The sequence below is a fragment of the Bidens hawaiensis genome, unplaced genomic scaffold (genome assembly GCF_021521415.1).
Source record: "Bidens hawaiensis isolate Kalapana, Puna unplaced genomic scaffold, B.hawaiensis_p1.1 tig00004733_1, whole genome shotgun sequence".
Lineage (NCBI taxonomy): Eukaryota > Viridiplantae > Streptophyta > Magnoliopsida > Asterales > Asteraceae > Bidens > Bidens hawaiensis.
The window spans coordinates 1,798,289-1,811,266 of record NW_027491292.1 but is presented as its reverse complement, the minus strand read 5'-3'; the positions used below and the strand labels follow the sequence as shown (position 1 = coordinate 1,811,266).

Here is a 12,978-nt window from a genome sequence, read left to right as displayed (position 1 = left end):
CACTTTATGATACCTAAAATATTCTAGAGATTAATCAGAATTTAGTATTAATACTTAAGTTACATTATGACAGTTATGAGGTTTGCATAGCCAACATAAAGTCACCCTTACCTTAAACTCTCATATTATTTGTTATCAATATATGGATTAAAAGATTTATAAAATAGAACTAGATGATACTATATACTTTCACAACTTTTGTTATCATGAAAATTAAAAATTTAACAAAAGATAAATGAGACCTATAAAATTCATCCATTAAAACCAAATTTCATGACAAATCATGACATGGTTGATGAGGGTGATTTTTCATACAATCTCATTCTTAGTGATTTTAAATCATGTGTTAGATGCCCTAAACATTATTTGGTTTAAGAAATAAGTATGGGTCCACAAGAAGTTATATGTCATTTACATTCGTGTAACTTATTCAAACAAAATATTCAGACATAATTCTTTTATCATATAGAAGGCTATCTATTTGTATCTAATCTGTCTTCTATGGTCCAGGGTCTTAAAGAGATCCATTCATATATACTTAATATGATTTCTTCTAAATATGTCCATAAGTTTATTATGACATTTGGACGTTAATGAAATCAAATCAAGTCTAACATATATATGACAGATTCCCACGTCACATACATCATTGAAACTTCTCTTATATTTTTCCTAGAAACATTAAAGATCAGTGGGAGCCTAGTGTCTCAATTATAACTTATAAGATTTGTAAGAGGTGGGGGAGTGAAAACTTGATTGTATCTCAATTGCACCTCTTGTACAAGACACTGCTCCATCACAACACTATTCCATCAAAACTTATCTCTTTAGAATTTACTACTACTCTTACAAAAGTTTCATTGTTTTTTAAATGTGGGCATACTCTAATTTCTTGCTAAAATAATCCTCACAAGAGAAACTACGACGACTTACATCATTAACTTGTTTTTCCATTAGAATCTATTGGTCTTTAAATATTGACCCTAAGCATGCAAATTTCCTAAAGGCTTCTAAGGTTAGTGGGAGCAGTAAAAGTTCTTATAATGACTTGTTAGAAGTGCAAGAGGCGGGGGAAGAGAGTCATTAAAATTTACTCCAAATTTAACTCCGGTTATACCTCTTGTACACCATACTGCACCAACTCTTACACACTTAGAATCCTGAAAATAATAGCAACCTAACCAAGAGCTAATCCATAAAACTGAAACTTCTAATAAACCAAATAATCAACTCAGGAGGACATCTAGGTTTTAAAACCTACTAACTTTGATGGTTATACAACCTCCCTAACTAAAGTTGAAATGGATGTTGGAAAGTTTACTGATTCTACGTCTTCTAATTAAACCATTTGCATCAATCAAGCTTCCGTGTGAATAAAGCTATTATTAGCAAATAACTTCATAAGTCAAAATAACGTTTGAGATTTTGTTGAAACACGTAAGGGTGTTCATAACTAAACTAAATCCTAATACAAACGTTAAAGACACTAGGAAGCACGATTGATTGTTAAAGGTTATATGCAAAAGGGAATTAATTATCAAAGAATCTTATAACCTAATTTACAAAAGTTTTCTTTGAGGATCATCGTTGTACTAGTAGTTTATAATAATTAAGAGCTACGTTAGATGAAAATTAAAACTACTTTCCCTAACAACCGTCTTACATATTTATATGTTTATAAAACAACCTAAAAGTTATAAATTGAAGGTCTAAGAACATTTAGTCTGTAAGTCAACAAAATCTATATATGGGTTAATGCAAACATCAAAATGTGATGAAATATTTATACAATTATTTTCATCAAAAACCAAGTGGATTAATGTACCTACCTCAAGATGAGTGGGAGCAACTAAAACAAACTTGTACTTATACAAATGGCATTCTTTTGATAAGTATATGTTACATAAGTCAAAGCATTGCTCACACATACTTTGATATGATAGATCTCAAAGATATCTTTTTACATTATAGATATCAAAACATACCGAGATAGACCCAAATAGACATTAGTTTTGTTCCATAAATTTTACCTTAAATGGGTCCTTACATATGCAACAAACAATATTGCTCTCTTTTAGTTTTCGAGGATAATTGGATCATTGAGATTATTTCCTTATGCTTCATTAAGTAGAAGCCTTATGTAGGTTCAAGTCTATACTTGTTCAGATATTACTCAAATTGCAACACACTAGATATGTCTAGATTAATGTGAAGTATCTAACAAAGTACCAAAGTATCTTTAAAGAAAACAAGAGACTATAATTTAAAAGAAAAGGTCAGAACTCAAACCGGTTGATTACTCTAAGCATTGTTATGTTCAAATATAACAAAATGTAATTTTTGGAATGTATTCTTATGTAAGCAGATAAATCTATCTCATAGAGGAGTCATAATGAACTGATAACAACAACCTAATTAATAAATGTTGTTGAATATTTATCAGCGGACTCATAAGTTTATTAGCTCCATATGAATTGTATATTGAAGACTTACTGTGATAAAGTCAACTACCATGTTTTCTCAAATAGTAATAGTTCAAGAAGTGCTGCATTAAAATTTCGATATGAAATCAATTATTCGTTTATGAACGAAATGAGGAAACTAAATTTTCATATCGAATACATTCATGATATGCTTAAGGATCCGATAACTAAAAGTCTATCACCCATAAGTCTTATGTAAGCGCTTAATAATTAAGACGGGATTACTAATGGCCATGTATAATTGCATATCGTACTATGAATGACTAATTATTAATTTTCCTCAGTTTTGATTTTGTAAGTCTCTTAATACGTTCTGCATGTATAATGACATATAGACAAATTATAATACAAATTAAATGTTCTAAAGGGCTTACTTGAAAATTTTGATCATAACTACTTATGTTTTAAATAAGGACTGCAATATAATTAATGAGGGTCTTGAGCTGATGTTCAATTCAATGACTGTATTTCTCTGCTCCAGTTTAAGTTCAAGGCTAAAACGAGTGTAACTCCTAATCAGGCTTATCTAATGCTCATAATAAATGATTACTCGGCCAAGTGGGAGAATGTCAGAATAAATATATTTTATATGGCCATCGTTATAATTTATATTATAATAGATCAAAATAGTTAATTATACCTTATTATATATTAGCTTGGTAATTGTTGATGGCCCATATTACCCTTACTAGCTAATAAAGGGTTTCCCCTTGGGTGTATATATACAGATAATAAATTAACATCAAAACCTAACCACACACACATAACAATTTTGTGTGCCTCATCTCTCCTAAAACCGAGTTCCTCTTAAGAACCTTAACACCATCCTTAACTATACATCCTAAAGGGGAACTCGATCAAGATGACAACCATGTTGACTACGTCATATTCTGCTGCGATTACTACTCTCCCTGCTGTAACAGGTTCATAGATTTAATATTTATCATGTTTTTTATTACTTTCATGAAGAACTAATCAACATAACTTTAACCAGACAAACATTTAAACATGAAAAATTTATTTTGTTTACAGATGGTGCAAGTTATTTTGTTTAGTGAATAAGATTATCATATTTGATTCGTGTCTCATTGATATTGTTGTTGTATTTGTGGCTCTTTCATCCTTCATAAAAATGAATATGTAATGCACGATTTATGGATTTTTTTTGTTTTGTAGGAACTCACTTTTGTTTTGCTTAATAGAGCTTATGAGTCTTCATCTATGTATTACTTTTGGGTTGTTTTTGTGTTTATGAGTCTAAATGTGTATTTGCATATTTTTCATAAGCCTAATTCGGTTCATCTGAATTTTCCTATAGTATACAAATTGATGTGTCGAGGCTGCTATATGGGAGGAGCCCGCAGTCCATTTCAGCATGGACATCGTTCACAAATTTCACAACCAGCAACTATAGTAGTCATGCTTATTAAGGTTTTTAAATTTTAATTGGATGCCGAGGTCAGTTTCTTTTCTCTACGTTGTCTTTGAGTTGATGATTAGTTAATGAGTTGTAAGTTTTATGTTAAAATACATTTTGGGTTACCATATTTGATATATAGAGGTACACAAATCAGTTAACAGGCTAAACCGGTTCAGGTTATAAACCGGACTAGAAATGATTAGTCAAAACCGTTTAGGTCCAAATAGGTTCATGTTAGAAACCGATGTTGACAAAACAAAGACAATGTAGATGCAAATAAATTATTTACATGCCCAATCTTAACAAGAGTCTTGATTTTAGGTCTAAACCGGTTCAGGTTAGAAACTGATGTTAACAAACCAAAGAAAAATGCAGATACAAATAAAATATTTACATGCCCAGTCTAAACAAGAGTCTTGATTAGCTAAAGGATAACATGGAACCTCTTTTACTTTACACTAAGGGAAAGTAAGTCATATACTCATTGGTGATTTAATTTGAGGTTCATGTAGTTAACCTAATAGTAACAATAAACGAATTTGGCAATGAGTTCCATCGAATTATTAATTATGATAGTAAGTTCCATCTTGCAAACCACAAAAGTTTCAATATGTTAAATTCGATGACTGATATAGATGTTGAACCAGCTTAAGCATATTGGTGCAACTATACTGCAATACTTGCTTTGCTTTAATGTGGAAGAGTTTGTTTTATGTGGGTTAAGTAATAAGTGCTCTTCAGTCTCCATCTAGATACATAAGTCAAAATAACAAACGTTACTACATCAGCATATGTGGCAGTATTCGGGATTGAATGTATTCGTATCTTGATGAGTCTCCGATTGTCTATTGCAAGCGACACGACAGCAGCAAGACATGGGCAATTCATCTTGCAAATGGTGATCTGATCCACATGCACTAAACAGACATGCACACACAGTCTGTACTTGACATGAACTATTTCAGAAGCATTGTAGGTTACTAGGCAACGGAAGAGGATCTCAGGTGATGGTTTAATCGGTTCTTGAGCATGAAGTAGAAGAAAGACTACCTTAACTTCAAGCTCAATAATGGTAAGTCTTATCACCATCCAATTGAACTCGATCCAACCACCGGGAAAAAGAGGAAAGCATGGCGGTACAAGACACACAAAGATGGACAGCCAATTTATCATGGAGAACCGCGTCTGCCCAATCTATTCCATCACTTCATATGCTGGGAGTTTGATAACAGCACGGGGGAAGCAGTGATTCACTTCAAAGACATACATTTCCTGCGCTTCTTTGACAAGCACAAGCTAGCAGCCCTTAGCAAAAAAGACCTGCTAAAGCTGTACAACTCCCCCATGGCGACTGTGGAAGATGTGCGAAAGGATGACATTGATCAAATAGTTGAGATGTTCAACAAGTATGCGCACTATCTTCTTGAGAATCAACTATATGATTATCCTTCCGCCTTCGAATATGAGACCGACTAAAGATAAAGGGTACCGAAGTAAATTCTAAAGACTAGAGTGAGATTGTAGAGCCCGATTTTGTATATTAGTCTTTTGTATTTAGGTAGCTTGTCGGTTTCGTTTATTTGTATGTTTGGGCCCGAGGCCTTGTTCAGTTGAGCCCAATGGGCCGAAAATAATGTTAATAGAAGCATGGAAGTCTTCCGCTATAAATAGTGAAGACTTCGCATGCAAAACAAGCTTTTGCCAAACATCTTATCCTAAAACCATCTGCTCTTTCTTTCTACACTCACTTTCTCTCCTACCTTCTTGGAAATAAACCAAACACTCCAAGATCCGAGATCTTGGTTAACCACTAGTGATTTCCGCTCGCTAGTGGTCCAGATTGACTCGAGACCCCTTAGTTGTTAGATCCGTCACGGGACCAACACAATGTTTTGTGATGTTTTCTATATGCCTAAGTTAAAGATCAATCTTTTTAGCTTAGGTCAGTTGGATGAAAAAGGATGTAAGATTAAAATAGCTAATGGGATATTGATGCTATATGATAAGAAAGAGAGATTATTGATGAAGGTTCAGAGAAATCTGAACAGGATACACAACATCAAGCTTCAGGTTGGTTGTACTTTTAACAACTTTGAAGATAAAAGGAAAGAAAGTTATGATGTGAAACCGATTATGAAGTGAGGCAAATTCGGTTTGGAACGATCCCAAATGATTTGTTTGGAGTTCCTGAAAGTATTGGTCAAGGACAAGTTGATGAGAAGAAGCTAGTTGAGGAAGAAAATAGCAATATGCCTTCTAAATTAAGCACAGTAGGAATGAATGCTAAGTCTGAAGAACTATTGAAGCAGGTATGGTATAGTTAGAAGAAACAAAAGCAAGAAAAAGAATAATTCAAGATTAAGGGGGTGAATGAAGTTTAATCTTTAATTATTATTACAGTTGAGGGTTTATATGTTGTGTTTTTTTTACTTAATTGAATTGTAGTAGGTTAAGGAAAGTTTTTGTCTTGGAGAACAAGTTTAGTAATTGTTTTGGAGGGAAAGTTTAGTAAACCTATAAATATGGCTCTAGGTTATTGTTTATTTTGTGTGTCAAGGAGTCTCTTTCTTTATATGCTCGTGAAGTTCGTTTGATTATATGAAAAGAGTCGAACTAGGATTGTCACCCCAATATCTCATGTTCGTTTGTTTGATCCGTCTGGGCCAACACTCATAACGGTGCTAGGGTGTGGCGCTTTCATGATGATTTGGACGGGGAGCACGCCTCATTACATATGCTCTTAGTGAATGCACATGTTGCTTAACTTTTCTGATTGTTAATATTTTTCTTACAATAGTGGTTAAATGTTTCAACACCCTGCTTGTTTTTTCAAGGGTTCTCATCCTTCATCCTTTAGGACCGTCATGCCAAAGCCCTTCGGTACTCTTCTTCTTTTGATGTACTATTTCTCCTTCAATAATGTTTGGTTGGATGGTAGGAGTTTATACAACACACGTCTCGTTCCTTTACATTCTTAGAAACTTGTTTTCTAAATAAATAAGAAAATAAAACCTTATAACCGAAATTAATGTTACACACATGCCTTAACTAGGGCCAATTAACAAATAAGTAATTTTTCTATTGAATAAAGACCATGAGTTTTATATATTCCTAATTTTAAATTTTAAATGTGACTAAACTCAATATCCTTCAGTAGTAAAAGTTATCATCATTTTACTATTTAATTATGAAAAAGGTTAAAAATGTAAATTCTAAGGAAAAAATATCAGTTGTGCCTAGCACACAACAAATGATGTGTGGGGATGGTAAGATAGGTACCGCTAGTGATGCTTGGACAATGATCTGATCGACCTGTGCAAAACAATCATTCAAACGTTGACTATTAAAACCAACGATTGAAATTTGTAAAAACAGCTCTTCACGAGTCACAAAATCAATCTCTCAGAACTTATAATTAATGGATGAACTTTTGATTTCTGCCTTCCTAGGTGTGCTTTTTGAGAAGATGGCCTCTGCAACTCTGAACACCATTGGTGCTGAGATCAGTAAATGGCAGAGATCGTTAGTCCATATTCAAGATTTGCTTACCGATGCTTCTCAGAAGGAAACAAAGAGTCAATCTGTGAAACTTTGGCTAAATGATCTCCAACATTTGGCTTATGACATTGAAGACATACTCGATGATTTGGCATCCGAAGCGATGGATCGTGAGTTCACCCACGAGCCAGAAACCATCACCAACAAGGTTAGAAAGCTAATCCCAGGTTCTTGCATGAATTCCTTTAGAAGTACCAGGATGCATGGAAAGTTACATAATATTACCATCAAATTACAAGATCTATTAGAGAAGAAAGCTACTCTTGGGTTGAGTGTGAAACACGAAACTATGTCAAAAAATATAAATAGAAGATTAAAAACTTCTTTGGTCCATACATCAAGTATTGTCGGATGGCAAGATGAGAAAGAGGCATTGATCCATCAGTTATTAGAGGATAAATCATGTGATCAAAACTTTAGCATTATTCCCATAATTGGCATGGGCGGGGTTGGAAAAACTACTCTAGCTAAACTTTTGTATGAAGAAACGCGAGTCCAGAGTCACTTCAAACTGAAGGCATGGGTTTGTGTTTCGGAGGATTTTGATAGCTTCGCTATATGCAAAGTTGTATTTGAATCTATAACAGGGGAAAACAAGAATTATTCAGATTTAAATTTACTTCAAGTAGCTCTCAAAGATCACCTAAGGGAGAAAAGATTTCTGTTGGTGTTAGATGATGTATGGAGCGAAAGTTGTGAGGATTGGGAAACATTGGTCAGGTCGTTTCATGGATGTGTTCATGGGAGTAAAATCATCATGACAACACGGAAGGATCAATTGCTCAAAAATTTGGGTTACAATCACCAAACCCGGCAATTGAAGAGCCTGTCAGAAGATCATGCTTTATCTTTAGTGGCTCAACATGCACCAGGCGTAAATAACTTTGATTCACATTTATCTCTCAAACCACTTGCTCAAGGTATTGTGAAAAAATGTGATGGCCTACCTTTGGCTTTGAAAGCACTTGGAAGATTATTATGTACGAGAAAAGATGAAGAGTATTGGAAAAGTGTATTAGATAGTGAGATATGGGATTTGCCAGTAGAAGAGGAGATTGTGCCAGCCCTTAAACTAAGCTACCATGATCTTTCTGCATGTTTGACACTGTTGTTTGCATATTGCTCCTTGTTCCCCAAGGACTGTATATTTGACAAAGAAGAAGTGATTCTATTATGGATGGGTGAAGGGTTTTTGCGCCAGTCACACACGAGGGATTCAAAAGAAGAAAGCAAGGGTCATGAATACTTTGATGAGTTGCTATCAAGGTCATTTTTTCAGCATGCGCCTAATAACGAAGCGTTATTTGTGATGCATGACATGATGAATGACTTGGCGACATATGTTGCTAGGGAGTTTTTTTGCAAGGTTAGACATCGAGGAAAAGAAAGATATTGGGAAGGAAATGTTGGAAAAGTACCGCCATATTTCATTTTTTCGTGAGGAATTTGTAACTTACAAGAAGCTCTAGGCGCTTAAAGGAGCAAAGAGTTTGAGAACATTCTTGGTGGCGACTGTTGGGGAGGTTAAAGGTTGGGAAAGTTTCTACTTATCCGATAAGGTTTTGACTGACTTACTTCCAGAGTTACCACTGTTGAGGGTTTTATGTTTGAGTGCCTTTAACATAAGTGAGGTACTAGAGTCCATTGGTACTTTGAGGCACTTAAGGTATCTTAATCTATCTCGAACTAGAATCACCCATTTACCAGAAAACGTTTGCACACTCTATAATTTAGAGACATTGATTGTATCTTATTGTCGTAGATTATCTAAGTTTCCCAAAAACTTCTTCAAGCTTGTAAACATGAGCCATCTTGACATTAGGGGCACTCCTAGTTTGGATCAAATGCCCTTAGGGATTGGTGAGTTAAAAAACTTACGAACTCTCTCCAAGATCATTATCGGAGGTGAAAGTGCATTCGGCATATCCAACTTAAAGAGTTAAAGAATCTATGTGGTAAAACTTCCATTGTGGGTTTGGACAAAGTGCAAGATGCAACACATGCATGGGAGGCCAATTTTTCACAAAAGAGGCTTAGGGAATTAGAGCTTGTATGGAGTGGGCTGCATGGTTCAAGAAACATAACACTTGAAATGGAAGCCCTAAATGAGTTAAAGCCTTGTAGTGATACGTTAATGCAACTCAAAACAAGGTCATATGGGGGAGTAGAATTTCCAAGATGGGTTGGGGATCCCTCGTTTCACCTATTGAAGCATGTGTCAATAAGAAATTGCAAAAGTTGTATATGTTTACCACCACTTGACCAGCTGCCGCTGCTTAAGGAGTTGTTTATTTGTGGTTTGGTAGGGGTGAAAGTTGTGCGTTTGGAGTTACTTGGGACTGGTCATGCGTTTCATTCACTTGAAATTCTAATTTTTGAAGATATGCCATGGTGGGAGAAATGGTCAACGGACAGTATGGTTTTGTTTCCACGCTTGAAGGAGCTTCATTTAACAAGTTGTCCAAAGTTGGTTGAAGTCTCACTTGCGGCACTACCTTCGTTGAATGTTCTAGAAGTAGGTGATTGTGGTAGTTTAGTTGGAGTGTCTCTTGGAGCACTTCTTGCATTGAATGTTCTACAAATATATGGATGTGATACTGATTTCTTGAGAGAGCTAGTTCAAGTAGCTTCATCAGTTAGTGTTTTGGAAATAAAAAGAATTTTAGGACTTCATGATGTGGTGTGGAGAGGTTTAATAGGTTATCTTGTCGCAGTTGAATAATTAAGCATCAAATGTTGTAATGAAATAAGATACTTGTGGGAATCAGAAGCAGCTGCGAGTAAGTTTCTTATAAAGTTAAGGAAACTAAAGGTGGAAGGTTGTGATAAACTGATGAGTTTGGGGGAGAGAGAGGATGGGGAGGATAGTTGTAGGAGCAACTTTCTAACATCTCTTAAGATGTTGGATGTATATAATTGTATGAAAATGAAGCAATTCAGTTGTCCCGAGAACATTGAGAGTCATTAGTTGTGGCTCACTTAAAGATATCTCTTTACCAATCGGAGGACAGGAGCTTAAGTCACTTAAAATTTAGGCATGTCGGAAGCTATTGAACAGGGACCGGGGAGGACAAATAAACGAAAGAAGCATAATGCTTGAATATCTATATATTACTGATTGGTTAAATCGGAAATCAGTCATTGGACTGAATTACTTGGTTCACCTCAAGAGTTTGAACATAGCACATTGTGATAGCCTAGAGGTATTTCCTGACAATGAATTGTCTAGTTTAACCTTGTTAAAGAATCTTGGAATAACAGATTGCCCATGTATGGATGCTTCGTTTCCTCGTGGGGTTTGGCCTCCCAAATTAACATCCTTAGTAATCGAGCAGTTGAAGAAGCCCATATTGGCGTGGGGGGCACAGTATTTTCCAATCTCACTTGTTGAACTAACCTTATTCGGTGACAATGGAGTGAGTACTTGTAGTAAATTTTCTCATATACTTCCTTCATCTCTTACCTCTCTCGGATTATTTGAATTTAAGAAATTGGAATCAGTTTCAGCGGGACTACAACACCTCACCTCCCTCCAAGATTTGACTTTTGGCGACTGCTCTATTCTGAATAATCTAGCTCATCCCAAACATCAACACCACACCTCCCTCCGACATCTCTCGATTGACAATTGCCAAAACATGATAGATTTACCAGAAGCGATGTTGCCTTCACTTTTGAGTTTAAGAATCAACCATTGCCGAAATCTGAAAGAAAGATGCAATAAAAGAGGCCGTTACTGGCCCCTCATCTCGCATATCCCCTGTATCAACATATACCCTGAATCATAAAAGTTAATATGAAGGTCTGTCTCCGCTTTGAACAATTTTAAATAAAAAACTGATTCATTTGCTTTCTGTCAAACAAAAAATTTATTGATTACTCTTTTTCTTGTGTGAATACAATGAGAATAAACACATTTCATTGTTTGTATATGATTATCTGTTAAAGTTGTTCCACGTAATTTGGAAATGATGATGAAAATAGTTTCATACGAACAAACACTATGAGATATAGAAATCATGCTCACTTAAATACATGTTTCTGTTTTCATCATATAGGTCGGTTTTGGAATAAAGTTTTTGTTACTCCATTCCAGCATTGGCGATCCATCAATGGTGGACTTGGACCATCTGCATCTCATCCTCCACAACTTTTTGTCCCCTGATGCCTGTAAGGTTCGTCACTACTCAATTCAATAATCATTTACGTCTGCATGATTATTGTGATTTGATTTAGCGTTTTATGAACAAATTTTTTAACTCACTGTTGGTACAATTGTTGTTTGGCCCAAGTGTAAGGCCCAGCCCAAGAGTTATTAGGGTTTTATTATATTTGGTAATGTCTTAGCTAGCAAGTTTGGTTAGTATATATAAGCTGAGTTATGGTTAGACATTAGAATAAGAAGTTGGTGCAACCGAGTTAGGGTTCATCAAGAGTCAAACCGAGTTAGGGTTTAATAGTTTGTAATCAGTTTTTTGAGTTATATTTTCTGATTAGTATAAACGAGAGTTATTTGTTTAGTTTGTGTTAATTATCGATCTGGGACTTGAATTGGTATCAAAGCCAAGTTGGGTTTCCAAGTTTAAGAAATCGATAATCGGTAAGTGGCGAAAGGTGGCTTGAGGAGGAGCTATCAATTTGCGCGTATCGGAACCAAGTTGGGTTTCCGAATAGGGGTCAATTTGTTACAGCAGGTCAGTCAACCGTGTCGGCTTTCTTTGTTGTCCTGCTGCGAAGATCGAAAAGCAGGTGGAGTTCGTTCCTGCTTGTGTCAGTTTCTTGTTTTGCGAATAAACAAGAAAAGAAATTCTTGAATTGAGGAATTGCCACATACCTTGTTTTAGTTGTTAAAATTCTCTGTTATGATTGGTTGGTGATGAAAAAAAGTAAAGAAAGAAGTTTGATTTTCTTTTATACAAGGAACTCAAGATATAGCCATACAGGTGCTTGCTTTGGTTATAAGGAATACGAGAAAAGAATTTAAACAAAGTTTGGTTTAAATTGTTTTGCTTAAACAAGTTGATTTATCCACTCTTGCCTGGTATTTTTACGAGTTGAACGAGTGGGTTCAATTCAGAGTTCTTATTTTATTGGGTTAAACGAGTTAGGTTTTAACCAAGTTTGATTTATTTTTGTGAGCAAGTTGGTTTGGTTCTGAAAATTTGTTCGGAATTGATTGGCTTGTATTTGTTTCAAAGAAGTGGAGAAAAGGGGTTTGTCGACGTCAATGGCAGGTGACGAAGAAAGACCAATAATCCAACCCAAAGCGAGTGGAGGGATATCTCTACAGGTTTCAAAGTTGAATGGAACTAATTACATCACATGGGCGATTGTGATGGAAGTGATCTTGGATGATCAAGACCTATGGGAAGTTGTTCAACCGGAAGAGGGTGCGGCTATTGATGAGAAGAAGAATAAAAGATCGTTTTTGTTTCAAGTGGTTGATGGTGATATTCTTCTTCAGATTTCTCAATACAAGAATGCCCGAGAAATATGGATGGCTTTGAAGGCACGTAT

At 35.3% G+C, this 12,978-nt stretch overlaps 1 pseudogene; it reads left to right on the top strand.

The window, feature by feature from the left end:
• Positions 1–7,321: 7,321 nt before the first annotated feature.
• LOC143627759 (putative disease resistance RPP13-like protein 1) lies at positions 7,322–10,539 on the top strand (annotated as a pseudogene).
• Positions 10,540–12,978: the final 2,439 nt, after the last annotated feature.